At 43.8% G+C, this 21,259-nt stretch overlaps 1 protein-coding gene across 5 annotated transcripts in view; it reads left to right on the top strand.

The window, feature by feature from the left end:
* The window catches only part of LOC135217687 (deoxyribodipyrimidine photo-lyase-like), a 55,654-nt gene that overhangs the window by 3,920 nt on the left and 30,475 nt on the right, over nucleotides 1-21,259 (top strand). The window lies entirely within an intron of this gene.

Raw genomic sequence — 21,259 nt, 5'->3', positions numbered from 1 at the left:
TATGATAGGAAGGTATCGGGGGATTCAGTGCTTACTTAAAAAAAGCTGTTCCTAATGTCGTTTGTGTGCACTGTGTTGTTCACCGGCAGCACCTGGTTGCCAAAAACCTAGCAGGACGTCTTCATGAAGCACTTGGGCATGTTATCAAGGCTGTCAACTTGATAAAAAGAGTAGTGCACTGAAAGATCGCCTCTTTCAGCAATTATGTGAAAACAAGAACAATGAAGAATTTGAAAAACTTGTGTTGCACACAGAAGTCAGGTGGCTTTCTAAAGGTAATTGCCTGAACCGTTTGTTGCACTTTGGGACAGTGTTATCTCTCTTTAGTGGGACAGAACTTGGACAGAAACTTGTTGATGCAAAGAGTGACACTTCTTCTACTGTCTGACATATTTGAAAGCTAAATGTTCTGAAACAAAGAGCTTCAAGGAAATAACTCCACCATGTTTTCCTGCAAGGAGGCAATTACTACATTTAAAGGGAAACTCAAGCTGTTCTGGTTGAACCTTGGAAGACGAGAGTTTGCACAGTTTCCTTCCTTAGCAGTTATATCCACCGATCTGCTTGATGATGGACCTAGCAGTGTATGTTGACCATCTGAAGCAGTTGCATAATGATATGGACACTCGCTTCTCTGACCTACTCCAAATGACTGTGCCACACTGGTTTGTGGATCCCTTCATTGCTGATGTATCTGAAGTTGATGTCACCAACAAGAAAGTCTCATTGAACTTCAGAATAACACAAACAGCTCAAGCAAGGTTCAAGCGTGGAGGACACCAGAAGCTGTGGATGAATCAAGATGTGTATAAGAAAGTACCCAATACTCTGGAAAGGGGTTAAAGAACTCAGAGTTGGCATGGAGGGGCCACAAACAACTTGCACTGGATTGAAGGGGGCCACCACCAGAAAAAGGTTGAGAAACAGTGCTTAGACCATTATTTCTAGGGTAAATGAGCTAACACATACCAGAGAAAATAAAATCAAAAGGTAAAGTCAGTATAACTGACTCGCTCACTCTAATAAAAAGGAGAGGTGTCGGTATGGAAACAGGGGCGAGTGAGACCACTACCACGAACCCGTAGCCATTAGACATTTCCCCTCCCACCAAAATTCTTGCCTGCAAGAGCGATCCATAGGTAGAGATGGGCGCTACTACTACTAATACCCACGCCACGTGGACAGCAGCGCCTCTAGTGGTCATCCTTGTTGTTAGATGCCAATCTTGGGCTGCAGGGCGGGATACAGGGGGGATTCACAGGGCGACACGAACCCATCGCCCAGAAATAGATTTTCCTACGTCAAAATCCCTTTTTCTGGGCCTCAGTTCGTGTCGCCCTGTGAAATCGTACCAGAGAAAACAGCACAAGATAAATAGAAAAGAGAGGCCTCAATAAAACCACAGGAAAAAACAAAAAGCAAAAAGTATAATGGCATTAAATTTTCCATACAAACTAATAACTTATGATATTATAATACTTAGATTACAATTAAAACTAATACAAATAAACAATGGTAATATTGAAAATTAGTGAGTAAAATAATACAACACAAGGACTCACTAAAAACCAAAAAGCCAAAATACAAATAGACAATAGCAGTAATGTGCTCCTCTAGCATAAAAATAAGAGGAGCAACATTGATAATATTTCAAAATATACAAACTGGTGTGGATGTCCCTAGCATAAAAATAAGGGACTTTCAACCTGTTATAATATACACTAGTGTGGATGTCCCTAGCATAAAAATAAGGGACATTCCACTAGAATTATCATAGCTGCCAAGGTAGAGAATTATAAGAGCTTAACAGTAGGGTACACGACCATGTTAGTTGAGTAGGTAGAAAGGAGACTGAATCTTTTAACTACAACTACTATGCAGAGTCAGGGGGGAAACTAGTTTCCACTACCACAGCTGAAAATTTTAAGGATTCCCCCCAAAGACTAAATAGTGATGCTGAAGACTGTCAGCGATTTCCATCCAGTATATTTCTTAAGATCATCAAAATTCATGTGTTGAAAATAATTAATAGAGGTGGCTATGCCCTGGATCTCATGAGCTTTTGGGAATGATCAGGGTTGTTTAGCTTGTTAATGAAGTAAAGGATCAGCTGCCTGATCCCTTTAACTGATAAAGTGCCACCTTTTTTCTCTCATAAAGAGAGGACTGATGATCTAGATGTCCTAGAGTCTAGACAGAAAGGCTGTAAGGTCATAACTGGACAAAGAGAAGGATCTTGGGGAATGGTATAAACCTTCCAAGGGGTCCCCTTGCTAAAGGACCTCATTTTTGGCTAAAAAAACTCCGATCCGGGGAAGTAAGATTCTCCTGAAGGGAGAAAGTCAACATGCCCCGCATCTCTGGATAGAGCCGACAGTTCTGAAAAGTTCTGGCCCCAGAGGCCAAGCTTAATAAGAATAACGTCTTTCTTAGTAACATCATGAATGTGCAAGAAGAGTTGTCAGTGTCCGAAGCTAGCTTGAGGACGTCATTTAAGAACCATGAGACTGAAGTAGGCCTTTCAGAAGGTCTAAGTCTAGCACAAGCTTGGGAATAGACGTAAAGTTAAGATTCTGTCAAGTCTATTTGAAAGCCCAACTGAAAATGATTTTCTGAAGAGCTGATTTATTGGTAGTAATTTGGTGCTAGCTGGCTAATCCTTTTTCGAATAAGGACCTGAAAAAAGGAATATTAGCTAAATTCAGCTGTCATGGTTGTAGTGTTTGTCTCCTTCAGGAAAGATGCTAACTTTTTAACAGCCGCATCATACTGTCTCAAAGTCGATTCCCTTTTGTCTGATTCTAGGAAAAGGATATTCTGGGGATCATACCTGCATCTTTTTCAGCCGCAAACTTCATGAAAGTCCATAAAGTTAGGGTTTTGAGAATTCCTGAGGAAGCGAACACATCCTCATTGTATGGCTGAGATAGTTTGGGATTGGGAATCCTTTGAGAGCGAAGACCCAATTCCAGAAGCAGAGGGTACCAGTTACTCTTTGGCCAGTCCGGAGCTACTAAAGCTACTTGGCCCTTGAAAGTCCTGAGTTTGTTCAGAACTTTCAAAAGAAGATTCACTGGAGGAAAGATGTAAACCTTCTTCCACTGATTCCAATCTAGGACACGGCGTCCGTGGCATAGGCCAGAGGGTCCAGGTTGGGGGCCACATAGCAAGGGAGCTTGTGGTTCGCTTGAGGGGCGAAAAAGATCTACTTGAAGACCTGGAACCCTCCGGCGTATCCACTGGAATGACACGTTGTCCAGGGACCACTCTGACTCTAGAGGAACTGATCGAGACAGGGTGTCTGCTCATCATTCCTTACTCCCGCCAAGTGGGTGGAGGATAGATGCCATTTGTGTTTGTTTGCTAGAGAAAAATATGGCTATCATGACATGGTTCACATGTTTTGATTGGATCCTCCCCTGTTGATGCAGGTTGTACTACTAACTGCGCTGTCCAAAACCAATTTTATGTGGGAATTCTTTGGTGGAAGGAGCCTCTTCAGAGTGAGAAATACTGCCATGGCTTCCAGAACATTTATGTGTAGCCGCTGAATTGAAGTGACCATGTTCCTTGGACCTTCCTGAATTGAGAGTATCCTCCCCAACCGGTTAGAGAGGCGTCTGTGTGTATAGTTAACGCCGGAGGAGGATATTGAAGAGGAACTGACTTGGACAAATTCTTCACCTTCGCCCATGGACGAAGTTGGTTGCGAAGTATTTGTGGGATCACTGACAACTTGTCTCTAGACTTGACATTTGCTCTTGAGTGCCAAACTCGATTTATATCTTTCAACCTTGCTTTCAGAAGAACGTCCGTTACTGAAGCAAATTGAAGAGAGCCCAGGATCCTTTCCTGGTTTCTCCTTGATGTTCTTTTGCATTTGAGGAATTGCTTCACTGCTTTGGCTATTTCTTTCCTTTTGATTGCTAGAATTGACAGATTGTGGGAGGATAAGTCCATTGATGCCTAACCACTGAAAACGATTCTCCGGGGTGAGTCTGGACTTCGTTTTGTTTATTTGGAAACCCAGATGTTCCAGGAATTTGATTACTTTGCTTGTAGCTTTCAGGCATTCCTCGACGGTTTGATGCCCAAATCAGCCAATCGTCGAGGTACGCTACTACCATTATCCCTTGAGACCTCAGTTGTTGAACTACCACTTCTGCTAGTTTTTGTGAATACCCTGGGGGCCACATTTAAGCCGAAGGGCATCACTTTGAATGAGAAAGCTTGGGTTCCTAGCTTGAAGCCTAGATATGGGCGAAAATGTCTCGCGATTGGGATATGATAGTATGCGTCTGATTATTCTTCTTTTTAGTGAGCCTTTCTTTGGCACGCTGAACAAGCGCCCTTGAAACTTTAGATGCTTGACTTTCGACACAACTCCTTTCTGAAGGAGCTCCTCTGCGCAAGCTGTCAATTCCTTTGATGGTAATTGAAGGAATGATCTGGCTGGAGGTGGACCTTTGATCCAACTCCAACCCTAGCCCTTTGGGACACGATGCTCTGTGCCCACTTGCTGAACCCCCACCTGTGATGTAAGATGAACAGCCTCCCTCCTACCTGGGGATCCTCACTGTTGCTGTGTGGGATGGCTTCCACGGCCGCCTCGGAAGTGCCTACCTCTGTTGGTGGCCCTTCCTGCACCCTCGCTGCCGAAAGTTACCTCTGGCTCTGCTCCCCTGGCAAACCTGTTAAAGGTTTGGAATGCCTGGTTTTCAATCGCCGGGTTGAAAGCCGGGGAAACAGTGTATGAAGTAGAAGGTTGTCCTTGAGGAGACAGCAGGAGGATGGGTTGACTCTGTGCCTTAGATGTTGAAGGCTGTCCAGGTTGAGAGACTGGGACCGCCTGGACAAATTGTTGCTGTTGTTTTTTCTGATAAGGCAGATACCTCTTTGTCTTTTTCAACTTCTTGGCATTTGAGGGAGTGTTTTCTGGCTTCCTCTTGGTTGAGATACCCCATCTATCTCTGAGGCTTTGGTTAAGCCTCGAAGCTTCATGATGAACATCATTAACTGCAGACTCCGGAATAGGTCTGCTCCCCAGATGTTAGATGTGAGCAGCCTATTTGGCTCATGTCGAATGGTAGCTTCTTGGAGAACGTGTTTGCGACAGTTCTTCCTTGCTACCATGAAGTCATACATATCGGTCAACACAGTCTGAATCTGGGACTTGGACAGTATCTCAAAGAGGGGTTCTGAAACCATAGGTCAAAGAAGCCACCCTCGGTAATGACCAGGGAGTTGAGAGTCCTCCCAAGCCATTGGATCTTGGCCATCAAAAAGTTCTGCTGGGAAAATCAGAGCCTCAGGCAATCTTGGCAGCTTCTCGCTGAACTGTTCCATGGCCACAGTCCGGCTTCAACTTCCCTACCGTAAATGTAGCTGGCAGGTTCTCCCAGGTTTCTCCGAACGCTGGGTAGAGAGGAGATGTGGGGTCAGCCTCTTTTAGCTGTGGAAGAGACTCGTCCTTTGAGACCGCTTGCATAACCGTCTCAGCTAGCTTTGTCGTGAAGGGGAGTGGTGCCTCCTCCTCCGTGGCAAAGATAGTAAAGGGACTCTTGAAGGCTTGGAGCCTGGTATTGGAGCAGTCCCAGTCCTCCAAGCAGTGTACCCATTCTCTCTGAGCACGTTCCCGGCTGTAGAGGACAGTCTCTTTAGGGATTTTATCTTCCCTATTGAGAGCTGCCTCTGTCAGCCTTGCATATCCCATGAAAGGTGGGGTCAATCCGGCAGGATGAAAACTCAAAATCTTCGATCCTCCTGGTTGCCACACTCTTGGGATCGAAATCATACCGTCTTGGAAGGGTGCGTATGCTGCCACCCTCCAAGGGTTATTCATGGAAAAGGCGGGAAGAGAGTCATACGGCGGCAGCTGAGCGAGACCGGCTCCTGCCACTGGAGCTACAGCTTGGGGCGCTTGGTTCATACCAGCCAGGCAATTATCATGGTCCAACACTCGGTTCGGACAGACTTTGAATGGACTGGCCGACTGACTGGTTCAAAGTGGTGGAGATCTGAGCAAACATTTGCTCAAACTTCGAACTAAGCGAACCGACCATTTCCCCCACTTGCTGAAAAGAACTCCTGACAAAAGGCAGCGGGGTCGAAGTCACCTAGTGCTGCGGCCCTGTTAGGAGTCACCGAAGAAGATCCGGCGGAGACAGGGGAAGGTACAGGCTCGGCCGGCAGCGGACCTTCTCCCTAGAGGATTTACCTCTCGACCCTCTAGCATGTGAAGACTCAGGCTTTCACCTTCCCTGCTCCGGTGTGGGGCGCCGAAGACTTACGAGAGGAAGAAGACAACGTTTTCTTAGTTGTCGTCTTCTGAAGAGTCTTCTTGCTCTCTGTGTCCCTTCACCTTAGGGGCACAGATGCAGTAGGCGTACTAGCCGGGATCTCAGATCCGCGTTAAAAGCCTTGGAAAGACGAAGAAGAAGGAGCAGGAGAAGAAGATCCAGGATGCGACCAAGGGAGGCCCTTGATCGCCCAACAACTTACCTCAACCAACAAATCGTCGGCACCTACTGTCATTGGCTCAAGATCTAAATTAAGAGTTGACACGTCTGCTACAATTTCCTGGTTGTGCTACCCCCCCACCCCAGGCTTGCTCCACCTGCTGCTGGATAGAGGCTATCGCCGGAGCTGCCGCGGCAGGGTCCACGTAGCCTGTCGACTTGCCCCGGGGAAAATCTGGACAGCTAACTTTTTATTTTTTATCTAGTATGTAGGGCTGTCCCTTGGGGGTGTTCTTGCCGAAGCCCTCCCACCCATGCCTTCAGGGTAGCCAGGGCGACTTCCTTCACGGCAGCAGCCTGGAAGAAAGGGTAATTGTAAGCCTTACACCCAGGTTCCCGAAACGGGTGTTAACCTAACAAGATATTACCAGGCAAACTTAATTCTAAGGCTATTATTACATGTAAGTCATAGCGGACAAGAGTAAACCCAATTGAAAAATACTTACTCCGTCCAAGAAATTGCGTGACCAGCTCGTAGCAGATCGAGCATGCTTCGTGGTGCCACACAACTAGGTCTCCGTGAGGCGTAGCACACGGAGCGTGGGTGCGACTCACTTCATGACCGCACGGGTCCTGGAGGATGGCATTGCAGCCAGCCTCCTGACAGTTAGTAGCCTGTAAGTGGAAAGATACATGAGCATCAACAAGGCACTTACAGTACTACTACTAAACTCCGTTGTATGCCGGAGTAAAAATAATTATAATCATTAGGTAACTTCCCTCCGATCTACGTGTGAGGGAAAGATGTGCTTTCCTATGTTGAGATCTCCGTAAGTAGTACCCGGAGAAACAAAAATAAACCAACCAGAAGGAGGATATTTAACCATATACATAAAACACGCCGTAGAACGGAGGAGAATGTCCTAACAAACAAAAGTTTTGTACATGAACTTCCCTGCCAGATATATACTTAGCTATAGTCTCCGACGTTCCCGACAGAATTTCAAATCTCGCGGCACACGCGACAGGTAGGTCAGGTGGTCTACCTTACCCGCCGCTGGGGTGGCGGGTTGTATGAACCAATCTATCTCTCCAGCCAGATTTTTTCTTTTTGTTGGCTGAAGCGATAACAACTGTTGTCGTTTCATTCCGATAGATTCTTCATTTCTCGCTTGCCTGGAGATTGATTTGGACTTTTTGGTGACGTATTCGCTCTATTTTGGCTTGGCATACGCTGATTGTGGACCGTTATTGACTTTGCGCTGGATTTTCCTGTAAAAATGTTTGTGATTTTGATTCTGTTTCCTAAAACTCCGGTTTTAGTTTAGAGTATGTTTGACTCATAGATGGTTTGACTGATGGATGTAAGGTGAGGTTACGAAAGCTGCGGTTTGACCCTCACACTATCTGTGTTCAAATGTAGGGGGAATGAATGTTCGTTTAGTAACCCGTGTCAAGAGTATGAGGTTTTGAACGAAGATGAGTATAAGGCTCTTTCTTCTTATATTAGGAAACTTGAAAGGGATAGGGTACGTAAAGCTTCTCCAGGAGTTCGAGCAGGTCGAGAAATGAGTGAGAATGAAACAACATTAATGTAGTTTTAGAACCTTCCTCCCAGGTCTCAGCTCCTGCTCCCCGCACCGAAGCCGTAGATTCGTCTTCGGAGGCGGCGGCCTCAAAAGCTTCCTTGTGTTCTAAGGAAGACAAGACTCTTCGTACTGATCAAGGTAAGAGTGTCAGTGATGATAAGTGCAGTGTACCCAGTGATGTGGAGGGTGCGTCTGACCGGCTCCTTAGTGCCTCCAGGCCTAGACCTCTTCCAGACTCCCAGTTCCAGTGGAGGAGGAAAGTCGAAAGCCGCAGGAGGGCTAGGGAGAGCCCCACCGGTCAGACGTCCCTCGGCAGATCCTGAAGTTCGCTCCCAGGCTGCCTTGGATCGTAATAAGAAGGATATTCTTCGTCAGTGTTTTTCGTCGTCCTCTTCTCCTTCGCGAAGCTGGTTGGAGCTCTAAGGAGGCGTCACGCCCGTTGAAGAGGGCTGCGGAGGCTCCCTTCAGTACGTTAGCGTCCAGCCCAGAAGACTTTTCTGATGTAGCTTCCTTGCAAGCAAAGAAGCCTAGGAGATCCTGTGATCGCCCTCCTTCTCCCGCTCCTCGCGCTGAGCTTGCTTCGGAAGAAGTTCTGGGGACTCACCTACTCGAGTGCTAGCAGCCTACAAGCTCAGATCACAGCCTTGGCGGACTCCTTGGCATAGAGATCACGTAGAAGGAAGGATTTGTCTCTCCTTATCAAGAGATCGAGGCGCTTTTCGTCGGAAGATCCCTCTCCTTGTAATCGCGATCTCCTTCTTTTGAGGATACTTCTACACATCGTAGGATTTCACGAGAGGAACACCACTCCCGTGGCTCCCTCTCGGAGGTGTTGAGGCGCCATTCGTCGGATAGGCGCTCATTGGACACGGAAGATATTTCCCCAGATCGGATTCCTGGCTCAGGTAGACGCTCCGCCCCTTCTGTTTCTCCTTCTCCTAGAGTTCGTGCAAGAAGAGAGAGTTGCTCAGGTCATAGAAGACTTATTTCGTTGTCTCCGTCTCGTCTTTCTTCTCCTCGCCTTCTCAGAGAACCTAGGGAATGCCCTTCTGAAAGTAGGCGCGCTCTCCTTCCGACTACTGTCGTTGGACGTCGGATACCGTGACTTGTAGGCGCTCATCGCATGGAGTTCGCTCCTCCCCTGGAAGACATCAAGAGTCTAGTAGGAGCCCTGCACCTGGTATGCGTCCGTTTCTTTTGTTAGTAGCTGTTCTCCTGGAGAAAGCGCGCTTGATCCTCGTTTGCTTCGTTCTCCTAGTAGGCGCTCTTCGTTCTCGAGGCTCCCTACTCTGATCGGTCCCCTCTTGCTAGAAGTCAAGAATGCCTCAAGCGCCCTGCTTTTGTTAGGCGCTCGGAGCCTTACAGACGTTCTCCCCTTCTTGTAAGAACCAAGATCTCGTCGAACGCCCTGTTCCGTTTAAGCGCTCGGAGCATAGCAGCCGCTCTCCGCTTCGTAGGTATCAAGAGCCTCTCAAGCGCCCTGCTCCTGATAGGCGCCCTATTTTTAGCAACGTTTCGCCGCTTGGTAGGCGCCAGGATTCCCCTAAGTGCCCTGTGACAGATAGGCGCTCGGCGCCTAGTAGCAGCTCTCCTCACGATCGGCGCCAGGATTTTATAAGGCGCTCTCCCTCTCGTAATCTCCCAGGGATAGACGTGTCTTTCTGGGGAAGGGAGTCCTTCCTCTTTTGCTGTTAAGAGTTTGTCTTCGTTTAGGAAAGAATGCGAGATGAGACAAGAATTTTCGGATAGCGTCCTTCTATTACGACTCGTCGTTTCTCCTGTACGCCGCTCTCCTTTGGAATCTCTCCTCATTCAAGATGTTTGTCTCCTTCATCGCACTGTACCCCAGCTAGGAAATCATCTAAGGATTCTCATAAGGATCCTCATCCGTTCTCCTCATCCTCGTTCTCCTCTTCAAGAAGACCAGGAAGCCTCTGAGGAAGAAGCTAATACATCGGCAGCAGTTTCTTCGTACAAGAAGCTCGCAGAGCTTCTCCTTCAGGAGTTCGGAGAGTCTTTGAGCCCTACTGCTCCTCCTTCTCCACACTCGTTGTTCTCCACAGCGAAAGCAATGAAAGGATCTTCGTGTGTGAGAATGAAACCGACTCTTTCTATGAAGAAAGCGCTCAAGAGTTTCGGTTCATGGATGCGTACTAAAGAAGAAGCGGGGAAAACTATGTTTGCCTTCCCTCCGTCGAAGTTTTCTGGACGGACAGGATTTTGGTATGAGACAGAACCCTTGGGACTGGGCCTTCCGTCTTCAGCTGACGCAGATTTTTCGGCACTAGTAGACGCCAGCTAAGATCAGCTTTGAATTCGGCCAAAACTACGTGGGCAATGAATGAAATAGATCACATTCTAAAGGCATTTTTAGAGTCTTGGAAGTTTTCAACTTTCTCGATTGGTCCCTCGGAGTCCTAGCCAAGAAAACTCAAGGACCGTACACGTTTTCTCCGGAGGATTTGAATTGTGTCTTATCCTGTATGGGTAAATCGGTGAGGGATGGGTCCAGCGAAATAGCTTCACTGTTTGGGGCAGGGGTCTTGAGAAAAGATCAGTATTTTGCTCATTTTTAACAAAGTCTGTCTCACATGCACAGAGATCGTCTTTGCTTTTTGCCCCTCTCTCTACGCAGCTGTTTCCTAAACACCTGGTTCAAGACATTTCGAAGGCTCTCTCTGCCAAAGCTACGCAGGACCTTCTAGCGCAGTCTGCAAGGAAGCCACGCCCTACCTTCCAGACTAAGACGAAGAAAGCGAAGCCGACCTCTCAGGAACCCTTTCGAGGGGCTTCTACCTCTAGATCCTCTTCGTTCAGAGGTCGGAAACCAAATAGAAGAGGGAGGACTTTACGAAGTCAATCAAACCTCCCAAGTAAGGACTCAAGTCCTTCAGACAACTGTAGGCGCCAGGGCTTTTACAGTTTGCAGAAGTCTGGGCCAGAAAGACGCAGATGCCTGGACCTGTCAATTTTGAGGGAAGGGCTACCTCCATCCCGTTCTCTTCGAGGCCTCCCTTGACGAATACCCCAGAGGGAGTTGATGGCCAGATACAGGGACCCCATCATGAATCAAGCCTCCGACTAGCGGTAGATCAGATGCTGGAAAAGGAGGCGATCGAACTAGTGGCAGATCATCTTTTGGCAGGCTTTTACAACCGCCTGTTCCTAGTTCCGAAATCCTCAGGGGGATGGAGACCGGTGTTGGACGTAAGCGCCCTGAACTTCTTCGTCGAAAAGAAGTTCACGATAGAGACCACTGCCTCGGTGTTAGCAGCACTCCGTCCAGGGGAACTGGATGGTGTCCTTGTACTTACAGGACGCTTACTTCCACGTACCAATCCATCCTTCCCTCGAGGAAGTTTCTAAGATTCATGATGGGGGGAAGAATCTTCCAATTCAGGGCCCGGTGGTTTTGGCCTCTCGACGGCCCCAACCCCCCAAGTCTTTACAGCCATCATGAGGAATGTAGCACAATGGCTTCACCTAGAAGGGGAGGTGAGGATTTCGCTCTACCTCGACGATTGGCTTATAAGGGCCAATTCCAAAGATCGTTGTCTGAAGGACTTGAGAAAACCCTGGATTCGACTTATTCCTTAGGACTTCTGGTCAATCTTGCAGAAGTCCCAAGTCTGATTCCCCGCTCAAGAGTGCATTTATCTGGGGATCCAGATGAACTCTCCTGAGTTTTCGGGCTTTTCCGTCACAGGAGAGGATAGCCCGGGGACTCGAAAAAAGTAACAACCTTCTTAGGGAAAGAAATATGCACAGTGAGGGAGTGGATGAGTCTGCTGGGGACGCTCTCCTCACTGGAAGCAATTTGTTTCCCTAGGAAGGTTGCACCTGAGACTGCTCCAATTCTTTCTTCATCGGAATTGGAGTCGTCCTTCTCAGGATTTGAAGTTCTCCCTGTCAATTTCTCATCAAATCAAGAAGGAGTTAGCATGGTGGGCGGATCCCAAACAAGTTCTCGCAGGGACTTTGTCTCTTCAATCCCAGAACCCCAACCTGGTGTTGTTCGCCGATGCGTCAGAAACAGGTTGGGGGGCGGCTCTGGGAACCAAGGAGGTGTCAGGAACCTGGGTGGGGGACCAGTCTTCCTGGCACATCAACAGGAAAGAACTAATAGCCGTGTGGCTTGCTCTGAAGGAGTTCGAGTCAGATGTGAGAGGAACATTTTGTGTGCAAATGAACTCGGACAACACCACGGCTCTGGCATACATCAGGAAACAGGGGGGGACGCATTCCTTTCTCTCTGTACGAAACAGCAAGAGATCTTCGTCTTGGGTGGACAGAAGAAAGGGGGATAAAACTTCTCACCATATTGCGTACAGGGAGGAAGGATGTAAGGGCAGATCTCCTCAGCAGGAAAGATCAGGTCCTTCCCACAGAGTGGACTCTGCACCAAGATGTTTGCCAGAGCCTTTGGAAGTTGTGGGGCAGGCCTCTCTTAGACCTGTTTGCAACTTCAAAGAACAAAAGACTGGATCTTTATTGCTCTCGCCCATCTCGGACCAGGAGCCCCCCGGGGAGCAATCGGATAGACGCTCTCCTACTTGATTGGAAAGGACTCGACGTATACGCGTTTCCCCCCTTCAAGATTTCTGGGGTTGACTTTAAAAAAGTTCGCAGAGTCAGATTCTGCGAGGATGCTTTGAGAGCTCCCTTTTGGCCAGCACAAGATTGGTTCACAGAGGTGCTGGAATGGCTGGTGGATTTTCCAAGATCGCTTCCTCTAAGGAGCGATCTACTCAGACAGCCCCACTTCGACAGGTACCGCAAAAAACCTCCCCGCTCTAGTCTGACTGGCTTCAGACTGTCCAGAAACTGGTCAGAGCGAAAGGCTTTTCGTCAGCAGCTGTCTAAGGCAATCGCTAGAGCGAGGAGGTCTTCCACCTTACGAGTGTACCAGTCGAAGTGGGATGTCTTCAGAAATGGTGCAAGAGGAATAACGTTTCCTCTTCCAGTACCTCTTGTGAATCAAATTGCAGACTTCTTTTTATTCTTAAGACAAGAATGTGGCTTAGTCGTTTCGACGATTAAAGGCTATCGTAGTAGTTGGCGAATGTCAGGCACGAGGGGCCTCAACTTCGGAAGATAAGGACTACAGGACCTTATTAGGTCTTTTGATACAACGAAAATGCAGTCTCCTAAGAACATCTAGCTGGAATTTGGATGTAGTCCTTCAATTCCTTGGGTCCTCTAGGTTTGAACCCCTAATTCAGCCTCATTCAGAAACCTTACTAGGAAGACTCTGTTTTTTTTATGGCTCTAGCTTCCGCCAGAAGAGTGAGTGAGCTTCAGGCGATTGATGGTAATGTGGGTTTTAAGGAGGACTCTCTCATTTGCTCTTTCCTTCCTGGTTTTCTTGCGAAGAATGAAAACCATCAAGTCCATGGCCCAAAGAACTTCGAGATCGTGGTTACTTCTTGGTAGGAGAAGAACCCGAGCGAGAACTCTTTGCCAGTGAGAATGGTAAAAACTACTACATTAGAAGAAAAGAGCAACTGAAAGCCAACCGAGAGGTCCTGTAATGTTCAGTAAAAGACCCTACTCGTCCATTGTCGAAGAACGCATTGTCCTTCTTCTGAGAAGCCTCATCAAAGAAGCACACGGATCCTGCAGAGAAGAACATCTTAGGCTTCTTAAAGTGAAAGCACACGAAGTAAGAGCCATAGCAACTTCTCTTGCTTTCAACAAAGAATATGTCCGAGCGAAATCTGATGGAGACAACGTTCTGGAGATGTCAGTCAGTGTTCTCGAACACTACTTACGTGATGTGAGAATCACTTACGTATCTGGGCCCTACGTATCTGCGGATTCAGTGCTGGGGCAGGGAGCTGGAACTCATCCTGTTTAGTAGTATAAATTTTTCCCCTTGTATTTGTTGTTGTTGGTTGCCTTAAAGAGGATGCATGAAGGCATCTCTTTAGGTCGTAATACTAATCTTTAGTAGTTTGGTTAGGTGGTCTGATGAGTGTGGCTCCTTGCAGTAGTAGTGGTTAGGACCTGTTAAGATAGGGACGAACTCCCTTTAACAGGATCCGACTTGGATTCTACCACACAAAGGGGATCATATATCCCAGTGGTAGATCCGAGAGTCTTTCAGCATCAGGTCACGTCCTAGCTGTAGCTCTCCAGGCAACGCAGACTCAGAGACAGTATCAATGAAGTCTTCTGCCTGAACAGGTAAGAGAACCAAGTTATTTATATCCTACAACATCAGTTGTTTTCTTATCTCTCTTTATTACTTTAGCTGTCTCTTATCCTCCACCAAGGTGCCAATCAGCTAAGTATATATCTGGCAGGGAAATTCCCATGTACAAAAATGATATTGTTAAACTACACCATAAAGTTTTGTACTACTTACCTGCAGATATACGTCTAATGGCCCACCCAGCCTCCCCTCAGGAGACAGGTGAAAAGAAAAAATCTGGCTGGAGAGATAGATTGGTTCATACACCCGCCACCCAGCGGCGGGTAAGGTAGACCGCCTGACCTACCCTGTCGCGTGTGCCGCGAGATTTGAAATTCTGTCGGGAACGTCGGGAGACTATAGCTAAGTATATATCTGCCAGGTAAGTATGTACAAAACTTTATTGTAGTTTAACAATATCATGTTAACTAGGTTACTCATATATGAAAATAGAAACATTGCAATAAAAAATCTTTAAATAATCCTCCAAAGCTACTACTAACGGAGAGTCTGGGTAAGAAGCAAATGCTCCGCCGGTAGAGATACGAGGGGACTGGGAAAGCAAATGACCATGTAAGTTTATTCCACTCAAACAACTTTCTGGGCCACTCGGGTAAGGAGCAAGTGGCCCAATCGAAACGAGTTCATGGGGAGGACCAAGTAAAAGTGGTGGGAGAAAAATAAACTCTACGGAGTACGCCGGGGGAGATCGGAGTGGTCAACGAGAAAGGTGGCCAACCTTGCTCCTGCCACCCCGAGATCCCCCGGACCGAGAACACAGTCAACCAGTATCCCAGCTGTCCCAAGCTCCCAAGACCTCCCTCCCGTACAGGGAGAAGAGGTGGGAGAAGCTCGAAAGGTACTATAGAAACTTAAGCGAGCCCGGACAGACCCCCCCTTACCGCACTGGAGGGGAGGAAGGGAACTGGTGATATGGCGACGAGGGACCAACGCGATCAAAAGTTGTACCAAGGAAATGCAACAACTGCGTAGGCTAAGACCATGTGAAATCCGTAGGAAACGGAAAAGCAACAAACTGTATGAGAATAATGCAACAAAACCGTCTAGTTGCCCTATCTGCTAACCCAAAAACTAATTAACATAACGTAAAAAAGGAAAACAGAACAATAAAAGGAGAAAGAGGGAACGCGAGTGAATGAAAGAAGCCCAGGAGGGAAGCTAGTTCTAAGAACCAAGGCTTCCACTCGAAGCTAGCCGTAGCCGATGAAGAGCAAAGGCCAGGATCAGGACTATAATCAAAACACTTCATAGCCTAAATACCTAGACAAAAGACATGCATGCATGAACTAAAGCTAAGGCATGGGCTAGAATTCCCTAAATGAAAATACAATGTAAACATAAAAGTAAGCTAGAGTAACACGTAACCTAAGACCCATGGAAGGATAATAAAGGAAAGAGACGAGCTAGTATGGAGGACTAGGACGCCTAACCGAGCATGAAACGAGCCAATGGCCGCCATGTGTCAGACCCGGTAACCGTATTAAGTCCTAAAAAAACGGAAAATACGGGTTATCACTGACAAAAACTAAATCCAAACCTTTTCAGGATACTTAACTTAGCAGCGGCGATAGCAGCACGTTCCATGGTATCCAAATTATAGCACAAAGGCGAACACAACACAGAGAAAAAACCAGGTATACGTGTTACGCGAAGTAGCTAACATAAAAGGATGTACACTAGAGGCGCTGCTGGTCCGCGTGGCGTGGGTATTAGTAGTAGTAGCGCCCATCTCTACCTATGGATCGGCTCTTGCAGGCGAGGATTTTGGTGGGGAAATGTCTAAATGGCTACGGGTTCGTGGTAGTGGTCTCACGTCGCCCGTTTCCATACCGACACTCTCCTTTTTATTAGAGTGAGCGAGTCAGTTATACTGACTTTACCTATGATTTTATTTTCTTTCTGGTATGTGTTAGCTCATTTACCCTAGAAATAATGGTCTAAAGGATTATTTAATTTCACAGGGCGACACGAATGCGCCCAGAAATATATATATATTATATATCTATATATATATATATTATATATATCTATATATATATATATATATATATATATAATATATGTGTGTGTGTGTATATATATATATATATATATATATATATATATATATATATCTATATATATATATCTATATCATATGCATATATATATATATTTATATATATATTATATATATAATATATATAATATATATATATATATATATATTGTACGTGTGTATATATATATATATATATATATATATATATATATATATATATATATATATATATATATATATATATATATATATATACGTATATATATATATATATATATATATATATATATATATATATATATCTTTCACCATTTTATCAAAACTACACAAATTGGAAACCCTTACCTGTTGTCAATGGTGCCCTCTGTCTGCAACATGTCATTAGGCTATTAAGCTCACATAAATACAAAAATATACTATGTATTTATTACCCAAAGCAGATGAACTTAAAAAATAGAACAAAATGATTAATTAGTCATAGTGATAAAACCCAAGTCTGCCCCACAAAGAAAACTATTAAGTTATCATTCCACTCTCCTGGCTAAATATTCACTCCCAGACTCAAAATGTCAATCGTTTCATTGTATTAGTCAGGATAGAGAAACATCCCGTCTCTAATATCATGGAATAGAGCCCATCTGTAATAAAGATACATAACATAATATTGAATAAAGAGATACACTTCACAACTTCTTCTCTCTTTTCAAAAGCAATATGAAGTAAAGAAACACATTTCACACTACTCTCTCTTTTCAAAGGCAACTGTCTCTAAGTCATATAAAATAAGTGCCATACCTTTTAAGAACTGGGTTTTTCTCTGACACCTGGCGTTTACCAAACTGACCTCTTTCTCACAAAAGGAATGTGCCTCTCGCAAGTGCCTTGGTCTGTTCGACCTGTGACAGCCATACAAACAAATATACATTCTCTACACACTGCCTTGGTGACAGTACGAACAGCCTCCAGATTAAAATGCTTACATTTCAGATTCCTTCATTCAAGAAGGCTGCACTCTACAGCTCAATCTATCTCCAAGCAAGAAACGATATTCACTAAACACATTACACACTCGTAAGATAGATATATATATATAATATAAATATATATATATATATATATATTATATATATATATATATATATATATATTATACATATATATATATATAAATATAGACGTTATTTCCAGGGTTACAACGCATCGTTCTAGGGGGGGGGGATTACGACGCATGTGTTCCAGGGTTACGACGCCTACAACGCTCATCTGAGAGATGAATATGACACCAAAAATGCAAAATAATCAATATTTGAGGGGTTTTTTTTTATGAAAAATGCCATAAGAATGCAGTTTACATAGTTTTCAATGCACCGAAAGCATTAAAAAGTAAGGTTTTCTTAGGATTTTTCACGATGTTCTGGCTTATGACGATTTTCGGCTTACGACGCGTCTCAAGAACGGAACCCCTGTCGTAACCCGGGGTGACCACCTGTATATATATATATATATATATATATATATATATATATATATATATATATATATATACTTTTAGGCATAGTTTTTTTCTCTTATACAATTTTCGTTAAAAGCAATTGCTTTAGTGGCATCAATAAGTTTCTTGCAGGTATCTTCATACCGACGAAGTTTTTTTCGATTCTCGTTCGTTAATTCTGGTGAAAAATACGCAGACTTCCTTCTTCCATTTATTGAATTTTGTGACGACAGCTGTTTCGCCTTATAGCATTATCAAGCGACTACTGACTTACAATCTGGCCTTTCGGCTATTTATTTCATCGTGTGGGAGGTATGACCTTGAGGTATGTGTACTGGTTAGTCTGGGATTCAACAGCTTAAGGGCATTTGTTTTGGATACAAAGAACATAAGGACATATGACTGTGACCATAAAAGTGAAAGTTTAAACAGTTGTTAAATAAATATTCAAAATACAATGCTATGTGGTAGTGTTTCCTTAAATGAATGTCTTAAATTTAATATGTTGCATGCTGGTTTTAGAAAAAAAATACAAAATTACATACAGGAATGAAAATGAATAGAGATATGTAAATACAGGAATAAAAAAATTTATATATATTTTGTAGCATGCATAAAGGTACAAATCAGATCATTTCTGTTTATACATAAATGTGTATAATTTAAATTTGAGTGAGTGAGTGTGTGTGTGTCCAAATGGTCTACGTTGGTTAACAGCTGCAGATTCGTGTTGGGCGGGGTCTCAGCGACCTGAGCAGGATGTTACTTGGCTCATTGACGCTGGGTCTCCTGTCTTCTAAGGGGAAGCGCAGATGTTTTCGGTGGGTTGGGGCGCGCTGTCTGGTCCCTGTTGGCTTGTGTATTACTTCTCCTGCTGGAGGGGAGTATATGGTCCGATTCTTGTTGGACGTTCAAGGTCGGCTGCACACTACGCGGGATAATAAACAGAGGCGTAACCCCAAATGCCCCTTACCACAAAATAAGCCTCAGGATATAAAGTAAGCCCAACCTTGTAGCAGCCTTAATAATGAAGAACAGCACCGCTCCAGGGGGACCGAAGGAGATGTGCACGAATGTAGTTTACAAATTTACTTGTCCAGAGGAGATGTTGTAAATCTCACAGCCAACTACAACGACCCTTCGGAGACGTCTGCTGGCTCATAGAAATCAAGGGGCCATCAATCAACATTACATAGATGTTCACGACAGGAAGCCATCTCTACAAGAGCTCATAGAAGCACCCCAGGTCCTGCACAGAGAGACAACTACGGTTGGCTCTTAATAACAGAAGCGGTGAGCATCGCTATTCAGAAGCCGACCTTGAACGTCCAACAAGAATCTGACCATATACTCCCTTCCAGCAGGAGAAGGAATACACAAGCCAACAGGGACCAGACATGACATTGCGCCCCAACCCACCGAAAACATGCGCCCCTTAGAAGACATGAGAGGACCCAGCGTCAATGAGAGCCAAGTAACATCCTTGCTCAGGTCGCTGAGACCCCACCCAACACGAATCTGCAGCCGTTAACCAACGTAGACCATTTGGACACACACACACATACACGCTCACTTCAACTCCAAAGATTTAAATTATATACACATTTATTTGTATAAACAGAAATTTATCTGATATTTGTACCTTTATGCATGCTACAAAATATATACGTATATATTTTTTATTTCTGTATTTAGATATCTATATTCATTTTCATTCCTGTATGTAATTTTGTATTTTTTTTCTAAAACCAACATGTAACATATTAAATTTAAGACATACATTTTAGGAAACACTAGCACACAGCATTGTATTTTGAATATTACAAAAACGTTTAAACTTTCACTTTTATTGTCACAGTACATATGTCATCATGTTCTTTGTATCCAAAACAAACGCCCTCAAGCTGTTAATCCCCAGACTAACCGTACCCATACCTCAAGGTCATACCTCCCACACGATGAAATAAATAGGCCGAAAGGCCAGATTGTAAGTCAGTAGTCGCTTGATAATGCCATAAGGCAAAACAGCTGTCGCGACAAAATTCAATAAATGGAAGAAGGAAGTCTGTGTATTTTTCACCAGAAATTGACGAAACGAGAATCGGAAAAAACTTCATCGGTATGAAGATACCTGCAAGAAAACTTATTGATGCACTAAAGCAATTGCTTTTAATGAATATATATATATATAATATATATATATATATATATATCTATATATAATATATATATATATATATAGATATATATAATATTATATACTATATATATATATCTATATATATATATATATATATATATAATAGATATATATATAGATAGATATAGATATAGGATATAGATATAGATAGATAGATATAGAGATATATATATATATATATATATATATATATATATATATATATATATATATATATATATATTATGTATGTATGTATATATATATATATATATATATACATACATACATACATATATATACAGTATATATATATATATATATACATACAGGCAGTCCCCGGCTTACGACACGTTTGGCTTACGACGTTCCAAGGTTACAATGCTTTTTCAATTATATTTATCAGAAATTGTGTTCCAGGGTTACGACGCTTACAACGCTGATCTGGCAGAAGAAATATGACTCCAAAAATGCAAAATAATTAATATTTGAAGGTTTTTTTTTAATGAAAAATATAATAAGAATGCAGTTTACATAGTTTTTAGTCCAACCAAAACATTAAAAGTAAAGTTTTCTTAGGATTTTTGACAATGCTCCGACTTACATCGATTTTCGGCTTAGAGAGAGAGAGAGAGATTTGAAAAGGATTGTGTATGTAGACAAATAAGAGAGCACAGCATAAATGTACATAGGTTACACAATTAAGATTATCGGCAGCTATTTAATTTATTATCTATTCATAATTCTGTCCTCCGTTTCTTTCCGATAAGAGTACTATTCATAACATTTTTCTATTCTTATATCTTCTTTTCAATGTTTCATTGTTTTTTCTTTGTTTTTGTATGAGTTTTTATTGTGCTGATTGTTCTCTCCGGTATCATTGTTGCTTCTGAGGAGCGTTACAGTTTTTTTCTGACACCCACCATGGGTCCATGGTTTGCCTTTTCTTTAGAAAAGTACTTAACGACCCTATGAATGATTTCTCGGGCCTGTGGACGAAGGTTAATGCAAGAACGAGGACTTCCTTCCATGTTGTTTGTCAGGTGACAGACACCTTAATGAGTTGGTGAGTGTTTTGACTGAGTTTCCCTTATGGAGGCACTGGCTGTTTGACATCTTTATGCCCTGAGGTCAGCTTGATACCTGAGAGAGGAACTGGCTGCACTGGAAATTTTTTTGCCACGTTTAAGAATAAACTTCTTGTTAAATGCTAGAAAATTAAGAGGGCTTTTAATAATTGGCAAAAATTGATCAGCAACCAATTATATTTGTGTTGTATGCTGCCT

Source organism: Macrobrachium nipponense, chromosome 7 (assembly GCF_015104395.2).
Source record: "Macrobrachium nipponense isolate FS-2020 chromosome 7, ASM1510439v2, whole genome shotgun sequence".
NCBI classification, from domain to species: Eukaryota; Metazoa; Arthropoda; class Malacostraca; order Decapoda; family Palaemonidae; genus Macrobrachium; species Macrobrachium nipponense.
This window is presented reverse-complemented; position numbering and strand designations above follow the sequence as displayed.